The 25,220-nt window shown below is 48.2% G+C and overlaps 1 protein-coding gene across 1 annotated transcript in view; it reads left to right on the top strand.

Annotated features, from left to right (window-relative positions):
* Window positions 1-3,122: 3,122 nt before the first annotated feature.
* Window positions 3,123-25,220, top strand: part of LOC101794246 (uncharacterized) — a 155,260-nt gene continuing 133,162 nt past the window's right edge. The window contains exon 1 of the mRNA XM_038183620.2: window positions 3,123-3,484. The gene's annotated coding sequence lies outside the window, so the exon portion shown is untranslated. The remainder of the gene's footprint in view (window positions 3,485-25,220) is intronic.

Below are 25,220 nucleotides of genomic sequence, written 5' to 3'. Positions count from 1 at the left end.
AGATGTCAACAGCTGCACAGATCCTTTGGAAGGGAGAGGCACAGCACCACGGAGCTGAGAGGTGCGAACAGGAGGGCAAGCGTGGACAAACAGCACCCAGGGCATGTGCAAGGAGATGCTGGTCTGGGTTAAAAGTGATGCTTTGACTTTGTGGGAGAGCTGTCGCTGTGAGGTGGATGGGCTGCTGTGAGTCGGGTAACAGAAATTAAAGGAACTCCTGGGCTGGGCCAGGCAGGCAGTGGCTCCCAGGAACGCTCCCTGAGTTCATGCCCAGGTGGTTTTTTAAAGGTTAATTCCTCCTGGTAGCACCTGGAAGGAGACCTGGAGTGTTCAGAGGGAATTCAGCTCAGTACAAAGGGTCTTAGAGTTTGCAGGATTCTTAGTCCTCATTTTTTAAATGTTAAAATTTGCTCCTATTCATTTCTTTTAAAAAATGAAATAGAAATCCCAAGCTTGCCTCCCAGTGCAGAGGCACAAAGAGAGAGCCATTCCTAGAGTCAGTAGCAGGGTACACCGCACTTCCTCCTGCTCCAAGGTGGCAGAATAAAGAGCTCCTGCAGTAATCTTTTTTCTAAGAGTTGCATTGTTAAAACCTTCCTTAGGGAAATCCAGGGAGCGTAATTGCTCTGGTCTGACTCTGCCCGCTGAGCCGCTTGAATTAAGTGGGTGTTTTGGCATCCTGAGCAGAGCCTTGTGGGAAGTGACCTTCGCCTTCCGCCGCTGCACTCTGCAACCTGCCGCTAATTAGGATGGAGAGAGCCCTCCTTTGTTTTCAAATACTAGTTTACCTCTGTCTTAGCTTTCTGCCGGGAGCTGACCGGCGTGACTCGGTGCATAATGAACGGGGCGCAGCAGATGGTAGTGCTCCAACGCCGTGAAACACAACTTTTAACACCACAAAGCAGAGCGGGAGGGAGAGGCCAGGCTTTGAACTGCTTGCGGAGTCTGTTCGCAGCAAAGCTTCTCATTACCCGGAGCTGGAATTAATGTCTGAAACAGCGCTTTGTTTAAAAAAAGTCTTTTCCCCGGCTGCTTTCATTCAGTATTTGCAAACTTGGGAAGCCTGGATGAGGAGGTGATGTGGTGGATAGGCAAGGCTAATGTCTGTGGAAAGACATGCGCTTTCTGGGGCAGGTGCCAGGCTGTGCCATGGCCCCATGAGAGGGGGCTTCGGCTGCTGCCTGGCTTCCCTCTGCGGTCACCTCTCCCCTGTAAGGCTCTGAGACTGCCTCGGCATCGGGCACTGGTGAAAGGACGAAGTGGGGGCTCTGCCTTTTGGAAAGCTCCTTGTTTCCAACCTGAAAAATGGGACAGAGAAGATGAAGTTTTCAAAGGTAAAGCTCAGTACCTCCCCTGCGGCAGAAGCTGGAATATTGAGCACTTAGAGGGTTTAAGCCAAATTTGCTCCTAAAGAGGATTAGTTAAACTGCGCTGAATTTCTATGTGAACACCCTCATTCAAATGTAATCTGGTTTATCTTAATTTGCTTTGGAAATGAATTCGGTAAACCCAATTAATGTCACTTCAATTCTGAATGAGAGCATCCCCGTAGGGATTTACTAACTTTAAAGTAATCCACTTTAAGTTCACACCTTCAACTAATTTGTACAAACTTTACTCAGCACTCCTCGTCAGACAGCAGCTAGCCACATCTGGAGGCAAGCAGACATGATCCACAAGGAGCCTGACAGATCTCTTTGGGTGGGTGAAAAATCTCTACACAAGGTCTCGAAATACCACGGTCCTGAGAAACCTCGGGCCAAGGGCACTGAAATCTGCACTGAAAAGCACCGGGGTCATGGTACGAGGCAGCAGGCTGGAGATGCAGGCTCCCTGTGTGGGCACTTGATCAGTTCAGTTCCCAGGACATCTGTGCAGCTAGAAATCACCTTCATGTTGTGTGAGGGTGAGCGTAACGTGCTCAGCCCTGCTTGGAGATAAGGCACAGGGAGGGCTGGCTGCTGGCTTACCCCTACGTGGCCGTGCCTGTGTAGGAGGCAAGGAGGCTCCCACGATGAAAACCAGGAGGGCGTGGAGGCTTGCACAGAGCTTTTCTCTCAGAGGAGGTATGTGGGAGGCCTGCTCTGATGTGGCCAGCACAGGAGCACCTGAGAAAAGGAGAGGACAGGAGCCTACTGCTGCCTCCCAGCCCTAGCGTGCAATGGCTGTTGGAGCGAGCCTGTGACAGGCCCTGCTCTTCCCAAAGCATGAGGGAAATGCCTCAGGTTATGCGTGGGCAGGCTGCTGTGGGCTCGCCATCATGTTGCAAGGCTCCAGATGTGCACCTGAACAGCCGTGCTCCATCGATTCAAGGGCAGGAGGGAACGGCCTAATGCCATACGTGTGTGGCGTAAAGACTCCTGCAGATGTTGGGTTCAGCCCCTGGGGCAGAGGGCTTTGCCTGGAGCCCTGCTTTACAGCGGGGCTTCAATCAGATCCTTCTGGCCCAAAGTGCAGTGTGAAACCCAGACAGACCGGTGGCACCATGCCTGGTGGCACACGGAGCTGCAGTGCTGAAACACAGAGCCATGCTGCCAGGTGCCCGGTAATGCTGTCCTGCACCCTGTGTCTGTGCTGGCACTCCTGTAACACACTGTACAAAGAAGTTGTGCTCCTGGAGCCTAAGAAAACCGATGGACAAGGGCTGTTGCTCTAGGAAAGAGCCAGTGTGGGCTGAACCAGGTTTTGTGTCAACATCACTGCTTCCTTCATGAGGGTGAACTGCAGCTCCAGGGAGAACTGAGCTCTTCTTGGGAAGGCAGCATGTGCGTGGGGAGTCAGCGGGATGGGCTGGAGTTAACACAAGCGCCACAGCTCCATGAAATCTGTTGGAAGCACTCAGGTGTGCTCACCTCCTGTGCTGGGTGGGATGGAGCAGCCTGGCCTCAGCACAGGGCCACAGGGCTGCTCATGTCCCACTTGAGATCCTTCATGCAGCCGGAGCCAAGCAGCACCTAGGTTCTCACCTCCCGAGGGTGTCTGGCATCCTTGGCAGGGTCTGAGCACCATGAGGAGGACAATGATGAGCCCTAGGTTAGCGCTGTGATGGGATAACTGTTTGAAAATTGAAGTTAGGCATTTTCATAGAAAATTATTCTCTGACCCCTTCCTCTGTGTTGGTGATGAAGATGGAAAGGAAAGGAGCTGTTTGTTAAATGAGGCCTGTTCTTCAAGCCCTGCAAAAGCTCTCAATAAGTTAATTGTTGACCAGATTATTCCTATCTCTCCCCTCTTGGTGTCTGTGGTCCTGTTTGATTTATGTCAGCTGAGAATTTGACCTAAATGGAAGTGCCCAGGTGGGGAGGGAGGCTTGTAAAGCTCCCAGGTCACACCTGTGTGGCATGGCTCTCAGTGCTGCAGTTCACTCCTGAGCTTGGAGGAGGAGAGGGCTGTACCCATATCGTGCCCATGCTGCTGAAGCTGGAGGTGCTGCACCCTTGGAGAGGCAGATGAGGACTTCTGTGGTGGAATTCAAAGTTCCCTGGTATGCTCGCCCTTGGTTTGCTTTTAGCTGAAATGATCTGGCTGCTCAGCATGCAGAGAGGTGGCTGTACCTGCACTGAGTGCTCTGGTTGTTCCGTGTGCTCTGAGCAGCGTCCAGGGGGTAAGGGCTGATGCTGGCATCCTCCGTCGTGTTGTGTGAGTGTAATCTGGTGTAGGCTTTCTAGGAACTGCTGCTCAGTAAGGGAAGTGTTTGGCAGAGCAGGGCTCGGGGCTGCCTACCTGCCATCTCCTTTGCTCATCACTAGTTTTCCTTGTGTCCCTGGGTGCTGCTGAGCGATATTGAAGCTTGGATAGAAGCGCCGAGTTGGCAACTTTTAATATTGCTGAAACATAATCAGCTTTTGCTTCTACAGCAATTAGCATGTTATTACCCATAATGTTTTGCATGGCAATTTTCTTGTAAACATTTGTACTAATTCACCATAACCTAATTATTTTTATGACATGTAATTATGAAATATTTTTGGAGGAGGAATGGTTTCATTTTCTATTTATACCATTATTTCCTGGAAATAGCAGATATTTTTAACATCAGGAAATACATTTTTCCCCTTCACCAGTTAGTTTTTATTTTTATTTTATTTACTGCCTCAACTTGCCTGGATAGCTCAGTAGCTTGGACTGCACTCTTACAGAGACGTGTGATGGGTTCCAGGAGAGATTAATTGCGCTGTAATTTGTGGTAGCATAATACTTAAATGGAAGAATATTACAGGTGTTTTTCTTCACTACTCAGTGGGTAGATGTGGTGAGTCCCAGTAACAGCATCTGCCATAATGTCCCTTTTCTAAGTAGTTAAGGAAAGAGTGATGTGGCAGAGCTGTTTCAGGAATGCAACCCGTCTGAATGCAGGATCTCTTGTGGGAGATACTGGTGGCTTTTGGTGTCAGGAACTTTCTGCTCAAGCCTTAGATCTGAGAGGGCTGGCATCCCTGGACTCTGCCAGCTTGCTTTCTGGCTTGGCGTGGCTGTGTCAGCATGCTGAGAGGATGGGGAAGCAGGGTACCAGTAGGTGGGTGGGGATGTTTGCCACCCTTGCTTAAAGATACTGGCAGAACAAGAGCAAGGAGAAACGTCCAGACTTTGGTTCTGGCTCCAAAGAAAGACTGTGAATCTACAGAGGCAAATACAAAAATAATGTCTGGAGCAGAGCAGTGGGGAACTCAATCTTTAGGGAACCTTGTGGGATGATGTGAGAGGTAATTTTGAATCCCTGCAGCTTGGGAAGGAAATTGAATTTGTCTTGCCCGCTCCCCACATGTATTCTGCTCGCTTGGTTACTGCACCAAGCAGGGAGCTGCTCACCCTACTTTAAAAGGTTGCAGCAGTAATCACGCTGGTATATGTTGCACATGCTCAGCCAACATCTAATGGCAAGAGGCCTTCCTTAATCTCATTCACGGAGCTGCTGTATAGAAAATGTGCAGAATTCAGGCTTAATCTTAATAAGCATGAAACTTGGCAGGCTGAAAGACTTGTATGTCTTGCCTGATCTCCAGTCTGGAGAGGTCTCAAAATGGAGCAATGTGTAGCACATTGACATGCTAGAAGAATTTCTACAAAAAAAATGCATTTTTAGATGACTGCATGTCATATAAATGAGATTTATTTCAATGCCTGTCATGATAGTTGAAGCAGTAACAAATTCAGTAATTGCTAACCCTGTGGTCACACAAGCTTTGAATGTTTAACTCTAAGCTACATTTATAGATCCAGTCACAGCAACTTTTAAATAGTATAGCCAGCCCTTATTATATCCACCCTTCTATGCAGAGAGGCGAGTGTCCTGGTTGGTGTCTGTGTAGCTGTGCAGTGTGCTAGCCATGTTGAGCATGCTGAGTGTTACAAGCAGACTGCTGTCTCAGAAGTTGCCTAAAATCATCTGTTAATCCTGTGATACTGATGAGGAATGTGGAAATTGGGTTAAGGAAAATTCACTGGCTTTTTTAATCTTTCTTGATGCTGGATATTAGTGCGAAGTCACACTTCCAGAAAGCCTACAAGTAATCAAAGGTGCAGATCTGAAATGATACAGTCATTTCTGTGACTGCAAGACCTGAGAATTGAAGTGGGCTGTTATGTGGAGAATTTTAGCAGCTTTTCGCCCTCCCTGAATGCCAGCAGCCTCCCCAAAATTCCCTCAAAAGCGACTTGCTCAACAGCCCTTCTTAAATGAGGTTGCTTTACTGGTTGGGATATTCGTTCTCTGTCAGAACAGAGAAGGTGACTTACAAAGTTCTTTCATCTCCGAAACCCAGTGTTATTCTTGATCTTTCTGCAGAAGTAATGAATTGAGATTGTGCTGTAATGTCTATCTTATGAAATATCTTGAAAATGAAGTGAACTCTGCACTGAGTTGTGACGCAGCTGATACTATAACTGAGGTATCTGTTAGCAGAAGTTAGTTACTTTGAGCCCAAACATTGCTGTGATTTTATTTATTTTTTTCAGGGACGATGCATCAGCAAGGATGTTTGTACATCAACAAACAGTCAAAAATGTGTCAAAACCTGGTGTTGTGTTTGATGCTTATCAGCTGAGCTCCCTTAAGGCACCCCCAATAAGCATGCTGGCCAGGGATTTTGAGAATGAGTCAAGGATATCTAAGAGGTCCCAAATGGCTGGTAAACATTTTACCATCCTGCTGATAGCATAGGAGGGGCGCTTCTGTACATGATGAGTTTTCTACCTGTGACCTGTAAGTCATTAGCAGTACAGGTGTATCTGGAACTGATGAAAATGAGCAGTTCCTGTTACTCTAATAGGTATAGGGAATTGTACCTTTAAACTTGTTGCGAGCAGATAGAAGGATGTTTCTGTATTTCAGAAGTATCTACTAAAAATCTAACTTTTTTTTTTGGCCTTGTCTAATATTACAGAGGTCAGGAAATTGGAAATGGCAGTTCATTGCAATGGAAAAGTTTCCTAGCTTATAACTGGAAATAACACAGTCAAGAGGTTTCTGATATGCTCTGATATTCTAGAAGTTATCTATCAGGTCGTGGCACTGCTTTGTGTTTTTGCGGAAACGGGTAAAATATGAAAATAAATAAATAAAAAGAAGTATGCAGAGAAAAAGGGCATCTCTTCTCTATCAAGAATCTTATGAAAAATCCATCCCTTATCTCTGCTGGAGGTCTTATGAAGACTGAGTTAACTGTCTCTAAGACTGCCTGAGCCATATCGTATTTGGAAGTAGCCAGATCAGTATCATCAACTCATAAAAACAAACAGAACACCCCCAGAATATCCCATCTGCCTCAGCTTCACTGACAAAGCACGTTCTCCTCAGCCTTTGACATAACCTGGTGTGCTGCATGCTTTACATATATGTAAAAATAATACTCTATTAGCATATATTGCTGCGAGGCTTGGCAGAAGGGGGTTGGAGACAGGCAGCTTGCAATGGGCGATCTTCTTGAAGCAGCTGTCTTAGAGTGCTTGTCAAAACAGATTTTAAAATGACTTTAAAAGGTCATGCAAGTGTCAGAAGGTTATTCTACAGTGTACCGATCTGTGTCAGCGTGGCGATGGATGAAACTAAATGTACAGCTGACAGGTATCTGAAAACCCAAAAGTCAAATGTGTATGATCTCATAATGGCCGTGAATCTCATTTATTTGCTGTGATTATGCCTGAAATGTGCTTGTGGGTTTTGTAGTGCCAGGATATTGAGGAAAAATCACAGGAGCCAACAGATGGACCCATATGTGTATGAGAAAATGGTTGAGACATAAGTGTTCAAAATTTATGGTGGCCATAAAGACCTGTGGAAATGATTGATTCTGCTCATTGCACATGCAGATCGTGACAGATATTAGAATAAAGTAAGAACTGATAGCCTCTGATCTAGGAATTAAATTTTTCCTTCCATGATGTCATTATGATGTCATACTTTATTGCCTATAATTTTAAAATCCATCTGGGTCCAGAGCTGTTGTCACCGTGCTGAGGTTCATGTGTATGACATCGCACAGTGTGTCAGCTCCTGTCTCTGATGGCAGTGCTCTAATCATTGGGCGGTGCTTTTCATTTAATCTCTTTTTTTTCCCTTATGTTTGTGATTTAAAGCGCTTTCCTGTCCTGATATGGGAAGTTACTGCTTTCTCGGGGCATATCATGTTCCAGAACAACTGTTGCTGTTTCTGAGGAGGCAGTGTAATTTGGAAAGGTCTTTGGAGGGCAGTGAGTGCAGTTCTTAGACGCAGTTTATTCAGAAAAATATGGACTTTTTTGGCCTGGAGGTCCCTGTCAGGTTGAAAATGATTGTTAGGGGATGAAAGGGTGACTGGCGCATGTAATCCCTGTGTCCTTTGCCTCCTCTCTCCCAAAGGCATACTAAACTGGTGTTCTCTAAGAGCAAATAGGACAGAGAAGAAATATCACCTGGTCACTGAGGCTGCAGGCCAAGACGTGCATGTGGCCAGGTTAGCTGGCAGATCTTCACGGCTGTCATTGGAACGTGCCATCTCCAGCTCAAATGTGAAATCCTTGAATAAAACAGACCACGGGGGAGAAGTGGCATGCTGAACCCCAAGATGTTAATTCCTGTTCCAGGGAAACATGTCTTGCCTTGCCAAGGTTGAAAAAGGTCCCAGAGCCAAGGGCCTTCCCTAAGAAAAGGTGCTCCTGCGGGGCACAGTGAAAGCAGGCCATGGCGTGGGCTGCTTGGCTTTAGCGAGCTACTGGTGCTGGTGTTCAGTTACCATGGTGATTAGCATGGCTACCGACCAGGCCTTGATCCCTTTTTCCTGGCCAGTGGGTGTGAGCCCGGAGCAGAGGCCTTACTACCTTGCTCCAGTGCTTTATTTTTTTTTCAGGCGAGAAAGGGAGAAAGGCTCATGGGCCTTCCATTGATATCCTCCTCCTGCCTCTAGTGTTTCCTCACCAAGTGCTGCACGCAGTAGCCCTCTTCATCCCTTTGGACTTCCATCTGTAAAACGATATGCTGGTTATTTTTACAGGAAAGGATTATTTTGAAACCGTGGCTGTGTCCCATCTTCGCTTCAGCCTCCTTCCCAGCTGGCTGAATTGTATCTGGATTCCCTCTGACAGAAGGGTAGGCACAGGAGCAAAGTCTGTCATTTTCTTTGCAAAGCCTGTGGTAGCAGATTGCAGAGTTTTCTGTCAGTTCATTAATTACGGGGGCTTTAACTTCCGAGACTAGCAAACACTGGAAATACCAAGGTTGCCTCTCAGATGTTATAAATAACCCGTTGGGTAGCTCTGAATTGGAAGAGGGCTCACAAGCTGCCAGGTTTCCCTTGTAGTACCTGTGGCTCGGAGCAATGTTAATTGAAGAGCCGGCACTTTGTTGGCACCACAGCTCATGCAGCGTGGAAGCAGCAAAGAGCACACGTGGGATGCCTGGCCCTGGAACGACGGGCTGAGCTTGGCGTGAGATGTTGCCAGGGTATGGGCATGTAGGAACCACCGCCCCAGAGTAAGGTGATATTCTTCTGGGACTGTGGCTGATCAGTTGTCTCAAGACTGCACCAGGAAATCTTAGCAAGTTGACAGCGATGCCGTGAGCTTAGTTTCTCTGGTGGCTGCCAGCTACTACAGGAGGAAAAAACAAATCAAAAGCATAGCAGCAGCAGCAACAGTGACACTGATGAGGGGGGAAAAAAAAGCCCCTGTGGTGCAGCTGGCTACTTGCTCAATGCAACAGCACCAGAGAGGAAATTCCTTCCCAGTGCTCACAGGTGATCAGCTTACACATTGAAGCATGAAGTTTGATTACCCTTGTAACATTTTATTAGCTTGCATAGCTGCAAATGTTATTAATGCTCATAAAATTATCCAGTCCCTTAAAATGTCTGTTCCACTGGTGCGCGTCTCCATGACTTCCTGGGCAGTGGATTCCAGAAGTGACTGTACCGGGTCAAGTCGTATTTTTCTTTTATTTGTCTCAAATCTACAGCCTTTCTGTTCCATCAAGTACCCTCTGTTTCCCTTTTAAATTAAGGGCCTGGTTAATGTGAAGCAGCAAACCAGTTTTCACTGCAGACTGTGCTTTTACTTACTGCAGTCAGCTTTTCCCTATTTTTTCTCTGATTGAGAGCTTCTAGAGCATGGATGTATCCTGTACTCCCTGGGTTAGAGGGGAGTTGTCTATACGTGCGTGTCACATCCATCCCTTGCCCTTGTCACTGCTTTGGTAGAATGGCAGGTGTCAGAGTGGTGGCTGCTGTTTCTGTGGGGAACAGGAGGCAGCCTGCTTGCCTGCCCCGGGGAGGAGGCAGCCAGGTGAATTTGGCAGGGCTGCATGCGCACGTAAGGCTCAGACTGAAACCTGCTTCACTTGTGGAGGTTCTTCTCCAGCTTTGACATGACATCCCTCTCCATTTTCTACATACAAATATATACATGTGTTTGTAAGTAACCTATATATGTGTGTGTATAGATGCAGACATACTTGTGAATGTGTATGGATGTCTGTATCTATACAGAGGCACGTGTATTTACTGTGGCACCATCCAACCACCTAAGGACCTTCCTGGGTGACTCGGGTGCCAGTGGCTTGCTGCAGGGGATCACCGCCCCCTGCTATGTGCCTGTGAGGGATGCTCTTGGAGGCAGAGTAATAACAGGGAAGAAAAATATTGCTCTGGGCTGTGTGTCAGCAGACTTCAGACGCAATGGGGCCCGTGTTTCCAGACAAGCCTTTTTAGCTAATTAGCTTAGTAAAAAAAAAAAAAATCTATTTCTCTTCTAAAATTCCCTGCCATCTATCTACCTAATAGAGTTGAGCAGCTATATATTGTGTGTTGGGGTATGCAGTGCATCTTCTGCCTCCAGTATTTATCTCATTGCTCCCAGCCTGGTCTCTCCATCTCTCTGTCTGCAAGAGCAGCCAGGTTGCTCAGGCTGACCGCTCGTCCTGGGATCCATGGTAGTGCAAACGTGATGGAGCTCTCCTCCCCTTGTGCCTTCTCCTTTGCTATCCCATGCCAACTCAGCTGTGCCCGTGCCCTTGCTTGCCTATTTGTGTTCCTGTAAGAAACATCCAGCAAGAAAAGGATAAACTGGTGCAACTATATAGCCTGGGTCAGGGGCCTTCTCACCTCAATTTGTAAAACTTTTGTAAGGTTGCAAGGGTGTTACCTCTGCTGTTGCCTCTGGAGCTGGGATGGGGCTCTGGGGTTACCAGTGAGGACTGTGGTCGAAGCCTAGTGGGTGAGTGCTGGACAGAGGAGAGCTGTGGGCAGCAGGAACACCCGCTGATTTGCAAGTCAGAGAGACAGATCATCCCCTTACGAAACCAGCAGCACATCCTGCAAAAGCAAGCAGGGGCAGTTAGCAGCATCTAGGCTCCAAGAAGGTCAGATCAGAAGTGGGGACAGACATGCTGGGTTCCCTTGCTGTTACTGTTGGGGGTTCAGAGCTGTTCCATCCTAGTAGGGATGAATGCAAGGGGTCCACTCTGGCATGGTGGTGCTTTGGCTGCAGCGTAACTCAGACTGGAGGATGCGACCCCTGAATTCTGGCCACATGGCCAACCATTTGTAATCAAGTGGGAACATCTTGTCTGGAAAGACATGTAAATGTCGCAGACCCACATGGCAGCAATTTTCACCTAAGATCTGTTTTTTTTGGATGTTTCAAGCTCCAGCCTCCAGCTGTTGGATTGCCGTTAGCAAGACTAAAGAGCCATTAATATCAGAAATCATTTTGTGTAGGAATGTACAGACCAGAGTCAAGTTACCTTTTAACCTTCTTCTTGGGAAACTGAATTGACTGAACTCCTTAAGGTTCTCACCTTAAGGCTGGATTTTCACACCCTAAATTATTATTGCAGCTATTATTTGAACTCTCAATTTCTGACACTTTTTTTTTCCCTCTCACAAGTGTGAATACAGAAACTGGACACAATGTTCTTGACAGCATCAGGTAGCAATGCAAAGTACGCCTCCCGTGTGCTCCACCATGCGGAGGAAGCGTGGTGCTGGAAGCTTGCGTTAGTCAGATGTCTACCCTGACCTTTGCTTGCTGCCCCGAGCAAGGCTCACTAAACCCGCTTCCAAATCCCAGTGAAGTGTGTTGCACTTGACGATGATGTATGCATGTGGGTTGTCAAGTACTTAGGGATGACAAATGCTTGTTAAATGGTGAGCTGGTTGCTTCTTTCCTGGGCTCCGTTTTTGTTCGCAGCTCTCTAGATGTTTGAATAGCGTGGAGCCAGCTTCTCTGGCTGGAGGAGAGGTGCTGCTGCGATGAGTGGGTGGTTGTCTTGGATCTTCTTTTTGTCTGTTTACAGTCTTGTGTTTGCTTGTATGTAATTGTTAAAACGGATTTCCTACGTGTTGGTGACCTGTCCAGTTACTGTACGATTACCCTTTGCATTTTCTGCAGATGCTTTCAGCCATTTTCCGACTTGTTGCTGAAAACCTTTGAATATTAACACTGTGCTTCTGTGCTCTGGCCCGTACTTCATATATCTTTTTACTGCACTGCTTGTTTTAATAACAGAAATTAAAGTGTTGGGCAACGGTTTATAAAACTGTTTAAAAACAGAACAAAAAACCCAGAAAATCCTGGAACAGAATGCCTTTGTTGGCTAGAGTTAAGGTTTGTAAATATTTATTCTTCACGAGCAAAAAATATCAGACTGTTGCGATAGGAAAAATTGGGCAATTCAAATTTAAAGTGGCAGCCCCCATGTACAGACGGCGTGCCTGTGGAAATGTCGATGGGCCGGAACCAACTGGTAGGCGAGCTCCTCCATCACCGGAATTTGTAAGAGCACTTTCTACCCTTTGCTGTAACTTTAGAAATAAACAACAGTGCATTTGTATTCGTTTTTCTCTCAGTTTATCCCAGTTCACAACCTACCACTGCACGTGGCACCTCGCTTCCAGTCCGCTAAAATGTTTCAGAGGCAGTATTGTCCTAAACAAACACCTTTGCCATAAAAACCCTGAAGTGTGTTTGAATGTGAAGCGTGTGAGAGAGGCTCTATCAGGTGAGGTCGCTTGGCAGACCCTGCTCCTTGAGTGATCGACCCACCCTCGTTGTGCCAATTCTTTGCTTGGCCCCCGGGTGTGGCAGCGCATGTGGATGTCGACCGGCGCGTTCTGGGAGATAATTCTGTGCTCTCTGGATGCAATGGGAAGACCTTGAAAATGTTTTCCTGAAAGAAAAACAATATTCTATGGCAACTGGCTGGCCTTCAGAGTGTTTTATAAGCAGAGTAAGGCACGGAGGATGTTATGCCAAGAAGGACTTACATAAATCGCTTTCTGCTAAGATGCAACGTGAAACCCTCCGACGCGGCTCTGTTTTCTCACTCGCTTTTGGCTCTGCTTCTCTCGCTGCATTTTGAAGCAGGGTGGAACGGTGATCCCAAATGCCTTCCCTGGCTCCTGCTATGGGTCAAAGTAGCTAATGGAGTTTGCTGAACTACCAGTAATGGGGCTCTGTAAACCTCGGTGCGGTCTCTGAATGCAGATGACAGGTATTGAGGATTAGTTTTCAGCCCCAGCACAGGTCTATAGTTGTGGGTTTTCTTGTGTGGTTGACTTCTGAGCTAAGGCCAGAGGTTTTGAGGAAAACCAGCAGAACTAAATGAAGTCTGCGTTACTGTTCCAAGGGCTTCTAGTCCCAGCCTTCCTGGGAAAGACAAATCCTAAGAGCTGCAGCAGGGAGTTGCAGAATTTCTACCATATCTTCTGCAACTAACCTGTGGAGAACGGGAACCCACAGGTTGCTGCCTCCCTACTGCCAGAGCTCACGCCTGAGGTTCCCAGGTGCCTCTGCCTGGCTCGACCCTATCAAACCAGAGTGAGGGAAAGCAAGTCTGCCTGGGACATGGCTACTCAGGAGGGTTTGGGAGGTTAATATAGCTCCCAAAATACTCTTAGCTTTCTTGCATTTGCAAAGTCAGAGTTAAAAGTTGGGAGCTGGGCATGGGAAGTTTTTCCTTCTTTAAAGAAAGTAGAGTGAGAAAGTACATGACAAGGTTTTGTTCTGCTTTGTATTCTCGCCTTGGAGTGCTCCATTCTGCTCTGCATTAATCTCTGGTTTACTGTGCAACCCTGGTGCTTAGACAGAGAATCCTCAAAGGAAAGATGTGTGGAGATATTCATGGAGGTCACTTCACCCTAGATCTTTAGGGCGCAATTCACTTTTTGTGAGCAATAATTCATTACTGCTGTGATACCTTGATTTCCCCATCATAGCGGGCTTGCGGTATTTGGACAGCAGGAAGGAAGGCTGGGAGCTGAACTGAGCAGTGACTCCTGAAACCAGAGCAGCAGCGATGAAACAGCTTCGGCAAGGAGCTGAGGAAATGACAGCAGTGAGGATTCCGGAGCCTCCTTTTGTGATGACCTTCGTGATCCTGAGCAAAAGGTCATGGGCTGTAGCAGCGAGCAGATCCCTTCAAAAATAAGATCCTCTCTGAATCTAGCAGCTGAGAATTAGGCTTGGGGCTGACAGAGAGCTCAGCGTGGGCCTCAGGCTGTGGTATGTGATGGGCATTAGCAAGCTGCCTTGTTTCCTCTCTGCCGCTCCTCAGAATTGCTGCGTTTGGCAGGAATTAATGGATCTGGAAAAGGATGCGGTGGTTAAAGTGGCCAGGTCAGGTAACAGCAGGCCTGGAGGTGACCAGGTTTGCTCCACCAGCTGTTTGACAGTCCTGCCTGCTGCTGCAGCATCGTGCAATTAGAGTTTCACAGAGCATATCCCTGTGCTCTGAGCTGTGAAGCTCCTAATTTTCAGGACCTGCTATTTGGTCCTGGGGGCGTGTTCCGCCTTATGAAAATGGCCACCTCGTGTGCCCTGGGCAATTACGCTGAGCCTGGTGTGCTGGTGGGTACATGTTTCATTGAGGCTGTTCCATCTCTCCTGTTCTGGTGTCAGTTTTTTGTGGCTGCTTTCTCAGCTTCTCTGACTCCTGCAGGACTGGGAAGAGCAGGGAATTTTTATCGTATCCCATGCAGTTAATTAGGAAGCATTCCAGCTTGTGCCGTGTGGTGGGGAATGTTTCCAGGCTGTTCAGTGATGTTAACAGAGAACAGACCTTGCAGACTAAGTAGGAATTCCTGATGCTAGTACCTAATTTGGGATGAGCTTAAATTCAGGAGCCCATATTCTATAACCTTTAAGTCTCAAGATTGCTGCCCTTGCTGTTGCTCGCTGGCACTACTGAATGGGAGAGTGAGGGAAATAAAATACTCTTCTTAGAGTGGAGAGGTCAGTCTGTCCTTGGGCTGGCTGGCTGTGCTAGGTCAAGGAAGTGGTGCAGGACTTCTCTGATAGAGGACGCTTAGTTTGGGGTGAAACAAATGGATTAGTGACTCTGAGGGGTCTTCATGCCCCAGACCACCAGCAGCTCTTGCTGGATACCTGGCAGTGGTTGGCTGAACAAATCGGTTCGGTAACTGAGACAGCAAACTGTGTTAGAGGAACTTTGTGATTAGATGAGGTCTGTGATGGAATCAGGCCATGTCTGAACCTCCTCAAGAAACCCTCCCCCTGGGGAAGGCATCTCCAAGCCGAGCGTGCAGTGAGGCAGCAGATGCAGCACCCGTGGCACCCCAGCAAGCTCCTTGTTCTGCATTTTCTCACCAGCAACTGCTGGGGCTTCATGAATGAGAAAGGGACTGCCCACGCGATTCAGGCTGGGCAGGATAATCTATTTATGTGTGATTGACGCCGGGAAAACATTAGTGAACCCTTGCAGTAGGGTGGCAGCTCATTGAGATGCGGGGCCGTGCTGCGCTCAGTTGCTATTCATCCTTTGAAAAACGCACCACCTGGCAGGATCATGCACCTCGGCCACCAGCTCTCCGTCACTGCTGGGGCCATGTCACTGGAAATGACAAATTGGGGGGGAGGAGTACAGGGTGGGGAGAGAATTGCCAAGGGAGTGTATGAAAGCCACATCTGACTGAGATGGGCTCGGGGAACGTTGAAAGAGCAGCTGGCTTTGTGTAAGCACCTCCTCCACCCTCTCCTGCGTAGGCAGGCGAGACCTTCCTGCCTGCGTGGGCAACGGGTCTGCAGGTGGGAAGAGGTGGCATGGCGAGCAGGACCCTTTGGGACATGAGAAGTGCCCCAATGAGCATAGCCCAGCACCCTGCCCTGCTGGTGTAGCAGGTGCCCTGCGAAGAAAGCGTGGGGATCTGGCCCCTCTTGCCATCCCTTCCCCAAGTGTCTGTAGGTCATTGGAAGGTATCTCTCTGAAGGTAGCCTCTGGTTTTTGATCTATCATTCATGAATTTTTGATCTTGTTTTGCTTCCTGGTGGCCGACTTAGTTGTCTGTACAAGGGTTGGGGAGCCTGGCTCTTCCAGCCTGCCCTGGTGGAGGAGGTGGGTTGCCAGCACTGCAGCGGGACCTGCAGCCTCCCCTCCATGACAAGGTGAAGCTAGTTTTGCCATGGCCTGACAGCTCAAGGGAGCTGCTCGGTGCTCTGCCATAGTGCTGTGTGCTGCTCCATTCCTCCTCTTGGCATGCTCATGTTTTAGCTGGAAGTCAGATTTTGTGCAATAGGGGTAAGCATTGTTTCAGACCTGACTTCTTTACCCGCCTGAGTCGTGGGTGTCCTGCTCCCACGCAGGGCTCAGTGGCTCTGCTGAGCTGCAGCTCCAGGCAGAGGGATGAGAGACGGTGTCTGCAGCGGGCTGTTAATCTGTGTTGACTTGATATGTAAGCTCAGAGTGGATCACTCTCCTCTGGGGTGGCACTTGTTCGCAGTCATTAACCTTTATTTGGTTTGGCTTATTTACTCACCTAGCGAATTAGGTCAAATTGAAGTGGCTTATGTTACACTGAGCAATGGCCACTTGAATCTGGAGTGACCACGTCCACACAGAGGTTAATGCAGTTCAGCCCAATCACTTTAAATCTACCCTTGCTGCTAACAGGAAGGATTTCCGTCGAGGTCCCTGCAGAGGTATGCCCTGCTCCCTGCATGTTCCCAGCTTGAAGAGGGGATCCCAGCCCTGCTGCTTTGGCATCTCACCGCAGCCTCCCTCCCTCCTCGCCTTGATCAGCGAGCCCAGCTCTTGGCAGTGCGAGTGTCTGTTTGTGTGCTGATTTAAGATTCTAGCTGAAATAAAATGAGTAATGCTAATTGCTGTAATTAGACTCCTTTTAGTCTCCATATGAATTTTACCGCTCTTATTACACGCAGGACAGGAGAACAAGGTTCCCAAGAGGGGCAGAGTTAACTAGTGAAGTAATAAATCTCTTGCTTATTGGCAGGTGCTGTAGGGTTGTACTGACACTGTAACTTTGTCAGTCTCTGGCGAAGTAATAATAAATGGGACCCAGTAAGAGAACTGGAACCCCTGAACATGCTTCTCGAGGACCTGGAGGCGGTCCAGCTGCCATAGCTCTGACCCAGGCCCATCAGTTGCAGCTGCAGCGGGTTTTTCTGGCCTGCAGGGTTCATTCTCCTGGCTGGGGACTGCAAAAGCTTCCGTCCAGTTGCTGGTTCTCTGCTCCACCATAAACTGTCTGTAAGACATCTGCAGCTCTCCAGGGCTCACACGGTCTCTCTGTGCTCAAGTCCATTGGAAATTCCCCCATCTCTGTCTCAGAAGGCACTGTGTGTGCACAGGCTGCAAGGTGTTGGCACACTTTAGCAAGGTTGCATGAAGAGCTACCTGAGGTGTGTGTGGGAGACAGAGGCTTCCCACTTGAGATCTTTCTGAAACCTGCTGCAAACAGGAAGTCTGTATGAAAATATTGGACAAAGGAAAGGGTTTTAGGGCCCAAAGGGCGCCCCAGGCAGTAGGACTTGCTATAGCCTTTGTCTAGGAAAGGCAAGGTGCCATCCCTACAATGCTTCTCATTCAGCACCTTTCAAAGCCCCACTGCTCTCCAATGGGTAATTGTTTAGGATCACTGGGATGTGCCTGCCCATGTCAGTGACTGTCCCGATGCTCAGTGGCAGCCTTAGGACTCCAGTTAGGACCTGCCTTCGGGAGCAGCTGCCTCTGGAGCTGTGGCTGGGAGGAGGAGGAGCTCACATTGCCATTTCCCAGAAGCAGAGCCTGGCGCTGTGCCCTCAGCATAAATTGGCTACCACGAGCCCGGTGGGATGGATGCTGCATGGCTCCAGCCCTCAGGAGGGCTCTGGCTCGCAGGAGCCAATCTGGGTGTCCAGGACCCCTTCTGCCCTTCAAGATCATCTCTGTTCTCTGAGCAGCTCCCTGAAGAGGAAAGGTGGCTTTAATCCTGCCTGCGAGCAGGAAGAAAAGGAAAGGGGAAAGAACTAGTGTTGCTGAGCGGTGCTGGAGATCAGTGGGAAATCACAGCTATCCCCAAATCTGCAAAGCGCTAACTTCCCTGAGAGTGAGTGCTTGATGCAGAAGGAAACAAGGAGACAGATAACTGATATTACCCTAATGAATAAACAAATGCTTTAAAGGATGGACTCCTCATGCAATGCGTTATTTTTAACTTAGTGGCAATTTGCATGCTAGTCAATTTGCATACATTAAATACATCTCCCCTTCTGCATCGAGTCCCCCTCCCCTCCCGTATAACATCTCATTATAGTGCTGCTGGGACTGAGGAGCCTGTGGCTCTGGAGGGGATATTAATTTGCCCAACACATGCTGTGGAGGTTTTTATCACTCGCCGCACATTGGACCTGGTGTCTTTGAAGTTGCTAGTGCCTTGAAGGGCCTTCTGCTTGAGGTGGCTGGCATGGAAAAGAAGGAAGGGGGGGGCGAAGATGCCTGGAGCAGAGGTGTACAGGGGAAGAAAGGAAATTGTTTAGCTTGTGTTAATTCAAGAAGAAAGGAAACGAGCAGTGCAGAAACTCTCCCCTCTGCCAGAGAGGCTGGGCACTTTGGGTAGGTAGGTGGCTGTTTGCTTTGCTCGCTGTTTGAAGTGAAATGTGCCGTCTTCCTGGGAGGCACAGAATAAGATGCTCAAGAGCAGAAATCAGCCTATGAGATCCCCAACAGCCACCACGAAGCTGTTTTTCCCTTGGCTCTGCAGAGCTTCGTGGCTGTGGGGTGGGGGCTGGCTTTGGAGGTGGATGTGGGGCTGGTGGGCGGGTGCCCCGCTGTGGTTCAGAGCGTGGGGCTCTTCCTGGGGACCCGGGGGGTGGCAGGGCCCTGTTGGCCCCCGCTGCTTTCGCCCCGTGCTTCAGCTTTCCCATGTGAAAGGTGGGATCAGCAGTGCTGTGATTGCTCTTAGCTCTGGGGCCCCCTTGCAGAACGTGCTGAGGGAGAGGTGAGGGAATGCTTCTCCACGACCTGGGTGTCAGCGTGAGAGATGTCTTGGTGAAAACGTGAAGAGGCGTCGTGACATTCCTCTGTCTTTGACAGACACAGAAGTCATTTGCAGCCATAAGATCAACACGCAGGCTTTCAAAACGCTGCTGACTCTGTGGAAAAAGCTTTTGCTGTTGTATAGTGGAGCCTAGGGGTTTTTCACGGTTCCAAGTACTGACCAAAAACCCTGGAAATGTTTTGAGGAAGGAATGAAAAAGAGAATTTCTTTCAATTTGTTCAGCATTTTTCAACCAGTTCTGGTTGCAATCAAGAACATTGTACTGAGCTCGAGTGTTCCTTTCAAAGAGCCTTAAAAAAAATCAGCTGGGGAAATGAATAGAGGAAGTGACCCAGGTCTAATCTAGACAGATACACTGTAGAAGACATCTCTTTACCGAGTAACAAGGTCCCTTTGCTCTTCCTATGCAACAGTAGTCTTAGCCAAGGCTCCTGCAATGTGGCAATTCAGGAATAAATGTCAGCAGCTTCTTCATGCCAAGAATATTTGGATGTCAGCAGAAAGAAGAAATGTTTCTGATAAACTGATGCAAATGTGATTCTGGGATCAGGGGTGAGATCAGCACTGGGTAGCTCTGATCTCATGCAATTTCCGTGCTTTGAGCATAGCAAACCACCGTGGAGCAAAGGGTCTCATGCAGGTAGCTGACAACCTGCCCCACCCTTCTCAGGGAACGTTTAGTGTAACTGCTTCTTATGTTCCTCGTAAATACCAGCAAAGGGGCATGAAGAGCGTGGCACGCATATTTTTTTAATTAGGGAGCAAGAATCTGTACTGGCATAGAGCAAGCCTTGCGCTGTGTAGGATTTGAGCGCTACAGAAGAGAGCTCCTGCCCTCTGAGCTGATGGCAGGGCAGCAGGCAGGGAAGATGGAAGAGGTGTCTCAGGGTGAAACATCTCACCCAAGATGCAGTGGGGGCTGAAGCAAGGTTGGCCAGAAATAGAAAAATCATGATAGTTGCTGGAGGGGGGATCAAGTTTGTCATAGATGCACACCGGGAGTCCACTGCAGTTCATTTGTAGGTCTTTGGATCACAGGCTCCGAGGACAGCATCGAGCTGGAAGAGCCTGCAGGAAGGCTGAGCTTTGCCCCGAATTGTGCTGAGCGGCTGCTGCCGACCGCTGGCCCTTGCGGAGGATGCCCAGCTCCAGCCCTGAGAGCTCGTCCTTCTTGGTGAGCGACGGCTCACCCTGCCCTCTTCTGAGCGCTGCTTTTCAAAGGGAGTATCATAAAACGTGGCCTTTGGAGGCCACCCTGTCATGCAGGATATCGTCAGAGCTGCTGAGTGAAGTATCCGGCCTCACTCAGTCCTGGCTGGCCCCACCGATGGGATTGTTTCCACGGCGAGAGAACAATACCTCTCCTTCCATCCAAGAAACATTTATTACATGATATGTTTCAGATGTCTCTTTGGGGAGGAGGGGAAAAGCAAAGGAGAAATAGATCTCTCCTTTTTTTTTTTTTTTTTTTTTTTTATGGCGGAGCAGCGCATGTTCCATCCCATAATGGATTAATTATCCCCGCGCACAGGCGAGGCGGGGAGGGGACGTGTGGAGCAAGTGCCAGGGTTGCGTTCCAAGCTGAGCAGACATGCGTTTCTAGCCTCCTTTTCACAAAATAAAGGGGGTAATTAATTAATAGGGAAGGCTTCATGTTCATTATAATTCCTTCCCTCTCCCTCTTTTCCTTTTCCCCTTTGATTCTGCTAAATACAGAGAAAGGTAAGGAGTTTAGGAGCCTATTGTGCTCCTCCTTCCTCAGCCCCTGTCAATCTTGCTGTTTGCTTTCATACCTTTGTCTCATTTTCTCCCTCTTTAAAGCCCTCAGAGGTCAGAAGCATTTCCTGGTTTTCTTTTGCGTGCCCTGAAGGAAATGGTCTGGGCCAGATTATCTGCTGGTGCAAATCAGCACTGATGCACAGACTTCACTAGCTGAGTATTTCGCTGTGCTTCTGGAAACTCCCTTCCATCCATCAGATGGCCTAGGGAGGAGAACCATCCCTCTGGGGCTCCTTCTCTTCAGCTGGGGAGGAAGACACGGGATTAATACTGACAACTGCAAACGCTACCCAGGTAGAATATAGAGGCTCCAAAGCCCACGAGGTAAATGCTGTTACGATGCCATTTCCTCATTCTTTCTCGTTTTTTATTTCCACCTAGCCAAGCTGCAACTCAAGCAAGAAATATAAATCCTGCTGTCCCTGGACTCCATCTGCTCATGGAGCTAAAGAGATATAAAGCATGTAGCTGGAGTGAGCCAGTCCATTAAGGAGTATTCTGTAAAGCAGGCTGAGTCAGAGATGGAGCCAGGGATTAAAGGACATGCAGGAGCAATTGCAGCCTCTTTGAACAAGGCATGGCTTCTCCAAACACCTTACAAAGCCCACCTTTCCCAGGGAGAGAGGGTTGGAAAAATCCCTGCTCAGAGCCGTAGGTCCAGTTTCTTTTAACTCTCTGAGGCCCAAAGATGAGCTGGCTGGAGGTGTTTTCAAACAGACATCCCCCTGGAAGTGTGTTTGGATCAGGAGCCCCCAGCTGAAGAGCCGGGTGCGTGCTGGTGGCGTGGTGCCGGTCTGTGCCTGGCTGCCACTGCTGCCTTCTGGAGCTGGGCTTCCAGACAGCCCAGCCTGGAGGAGCTCGGTGGCTCTTGCAGCACGGCTGCTGCTGTTTGGCCTCCCTTTGAGGCAAGGGAGGGATGTGGACCTCCAGCCACCCTAGCTGTGGAGCCGTGAGTTAAAGCCACTACCACTATCTCTCTCCTGACCCTGCCCTGTGAACATTTGACACAGTTGGGTTGAAGGTTAAAAAAAAGCAAAACAAAACACAGAAATCCCCTGCCAGAGCTGCCACCTGGCCCTTTTTTCCTTTGCCTTTGGTGAAGAAAGGTGTGCTGGTGAGCAGGGAAGGAGTTCACTGCGTCTCCAGCCTTCTTTACTCTTTTTGTCTGCCTGCCTGCTGTGCTCTTGTGTCATTTGCTGATCTTGGCAGTGGGTGGGGGTTTGTGGAGTGAGAATGTGAAGTTTCTCCCTCTCCTGTGTCGGTATGCAGCTTAGAAGGATGGGTTGTCCTGGCTGTGTCTCTCGGAGTTGCAAAATAAATAATGGGAATATGAAGAACTGCTGTCCAGCTCAATGTTGCATTCAGAGGCTCTTGCTCGACTAAAGAGCGGGGAAGGCTGTTTCCAGTAATGGGTTCTCTGTTGTTCTTATGCCTGAAAACAGGTTTAATGAAGCATTTGTTCTTTTACTGCCCTTTTCCTAACTGCTCAGCTTTTCTCCAGAGCTGGGTGACAAAAGCAAAATTGTGTCCTGATGTGTTTGTTTGAATTCTTAAGTGAATTTGCTTGGGCGATATTCCCAACCTTTCTCTGGTACCTTTCCAAGAACATTCAGGCAATGAGATTTTTACTGGGGAAAAAAAGTCATGAAAAGCAAATTTCAAAGTCATATTTGCAGTTGTTCCCCCCACTATTGATACCTGCAGTGCCAAAATATCCTGACAGGGTCTTAAAACAGATTGGTGAAGATTTTGATGAATAATGAATTGTGATTTCTTTTTATTTGCCTTCTGGTTCTGGTTGAACTCTTAAGCACCTAACTCTTGCATTTTTCTTTGCGATTGTGGGACCTAGAAACTGATTTTCTCTAGGTCTGAAATGATGCATCTCTGTAGCTGAGCTTGCTGAAATGTAGACTTTGGTACTCCAGCATTTCTTCAAACATTGGGTTTGGTTATTAAAATATTATTTTAATATTTTATTATATTATCAAAATAATTTTTCCCCCCCACATTTTGCTATGAGCAGGCAACTCTAGAGACAAACGTTTGCCAAGGTATGGTGTTATAACCCTCAAACTCTGTTGCATAACCATCATTTTTGTTAGCTTCACCTGCCACTGGAAAAAGGTTTCCTAGAGTCATAGTTGGGAAGGGGCTCAGGAGGTCTCTAGTCCCACGTGTTGCTCAAGGCAGGGTTAGGTTTGAGATCAGACCAGGGGGACTGTCCTGATGGCCAGCGTGTCAGCTTTGACCTGTTGTTTCCTGTTTTCCTGCCATGTATTTAGGTGAAAAGCCTGGGCTGATCTTCTCGGTAGCCTCTGTGCAGGTAACCCCCCATTCTGCTGCCAGTCCCCAGAACCTGGCTCCCTTGGCCTCTCCTGATGGGGCAACTGCTCCAGCCTGCGACCTTCTTGGTGGCCTCTGCCGAACTTCAGCAGTGTCGCTGCAAGGGTTTTCCCTTCCTGGGGCACGACTTTGTCTGTCCCGGTTGAATTTCATAAGGTTTTTGTTGGCCCCTTCCTCCCAGCTATTTAGGATTCCCTGAATAGCAGCATGCCCCCGAGCATATCCGTTGTCTCCCCAAGTTTGGTGTCACCTGCAGGCTGGCTGAGAGCGTTCTCTGCCTCTCACAGTCTCTGGGAAGGCTGCCGGGTGGGACAGGTCCCAGTATAAGTGTGGCAGTCACCACCTGTAACTGGCCTCAGGGCAGAGCAGAACCCGGTAACCCCAGCCCTCTGAGCATGACCCTCCAACCACTTTTTTACCCTTCCAGCTGTCCAAGCCTTCCAGGCTGTAACATCTCCAAATGAATAGCAGGATATTGTTGGGAAACCTTTCAAAAGCCTTGCTAAAGCGAATGTAATTAAAACCTCCACTCCCTTCACCCACAGGTGCAGTCGTTCCCTCCTAGAGGGAGGTCAGGCATGTCTAGCCAAGGTTCTTGGAGCAACTGAGAAGCGTTCTTTGTTGCAGGGACAAAGGTAGCCCTGAATTATCAGCCTTTACTTCATCAGTTAAAATTGTAGGGCAAAATTGCTAGCCCCCATCATTCATTGCCTTCTTATGGATATTGAAACTTCTGCTGCATGGAAACATCTTCCTGAGCAGGTTGGGAGATAAGTAGTGGGAAAAATGCCTTGTATACCATTATTCTGGATCCTGCATGTTTTCCTGTGCCTCCCCAACTCCCCTTGTAAACCTGTGCCTGGCATAGGATATCCCCAGCTCAAAGAACATCGACCAGACCAAAACTTCCCAGTTTTTGGCTGAAGATGCGGAGTGAATAGGTGACTGACAAAAACGTGTGCCCATAACCTGGGAATACAGCAGGCAGGGATTTCCAAGGGCAGAACTCATACGGGCACCCTCCCTTCAGCTGCTGCAAGTCATTTGACTGTGAGGAGTTTCTGATGAAATGTCTGCTTCAATGGGTTATTGGTTTCCAGCAAAATTTGATTTCATCAGAAAGACAACTGACCAGCTCCTTTCCTAATAAGTGCCGCCAGATCATCCGGTGTTATCAGAGAAAGAACAAAGCTGGTAAAAGCTGCATTTGACATTCAGTCATCATTAATACTGGGGAAAAAAACAAACAAACAAAACAAAAAAAACCCTAACTTTTCCACTGCACGAGGGAATAGCAGAATGCCAGGGGATTAACTAAACAGCACAGTTCATATTTTAAATATTTGCTAAGTGAATGTAGAGGCAATTGTTTGGGGAAGTATTTGTCAAATAAACTCAAACAACAAATGCATTTGAGGAAATTGGATTTGTCCACCTGATATTGCAGGAACAGGAGAAGAGGCTAAATTCATCAGATAAACTATACATCTGAACTGTTTGTTCTCCTCTATCCAGCCTCCAATCATTATTTTAGGGAGACTACAAGTGTTCTAGGCACTGCAGAAAATTTATAGGAAACAGATCTCTAGCTGCTGAAGCTTGCAGTCTGGATGATGGACGTGGCAGATAGGGCAAGATTTAGCATTCAGCAGTTTGCAGGAGGAGGAGAGCCTGTCTCAATCTACAGAGTTACGAATTTTAGCCCTGCATCCCTGTTAGTGATTCAGTAGGTTTATTTCCTTTCAGTTGGCAGCAGCGCGGTGGTGGTGACATGTTCAGGTGACATGCTTGAGGGTCTCACAGCTGTGGTGAAGTTTAGGGGGGAGGCTATGTCATGGGCTGGTGCTGCCTGTCTCCGTCTGTTCTGTATAGGGCGCCCTTGGCCAGGGACTTGGAGCAAGGTGGGTAAATGTCACCTACTCCATTTTGCAGCTGCAGAAATCAGTTTTACTTCTGCGCCAGCCTCCCAGGGTGCCAGATGTGAGTACCCCAGGGTTAACTGCTGGAGCCTGGGGGCATTGTGACTGCAGAGCAGGAGGGGTGGCCGTGGTCTCTAAACCACTTGCAATAGTGGTTGAGAGAAGGAAGAAGAGAGGAGGGGGGTCAGTAGGTTGCGATTTGATTCCCAGAAGTGCAGATCCAGGGAATGATCTCAGATTCAGGAAAGCAAATTATGCACAATTTCTGTCGTCAGAGCACAAATGAGTTCCCAAATGGCTTGGGAAGCTGAGATCGAGACAGGAGGTGACTGCAGTTTGGAAATGCAAGACGTAGGGTCAGGAGCCAAATCTTTGAGCTGCAGAAGGCAGAAAGTTGAAACTACATTTTAGGCTT

The sequence above is a fragment of the Anas platyrhynchos genome, chromosome 9 (assembly GCF_047663525.1).
Source record: "Anas platyrhynchos isolate ZD024472 breed Pekin duck chromosome 9, IASCAAS_PekinDuck_T2T, whole genome shotgun sequence".
Taxonomy (NCBI): domain Eukaryota; kingdom Metazoa; phylum Chordata; class Aves; order Anseriformes; family Anatidae; genus Anas; species Anas platyrhynchos.
Note: the sequence above shows the minus strand (reverse complement) of the source record. Positions and strands in the feature narration are given on the sequence as shown.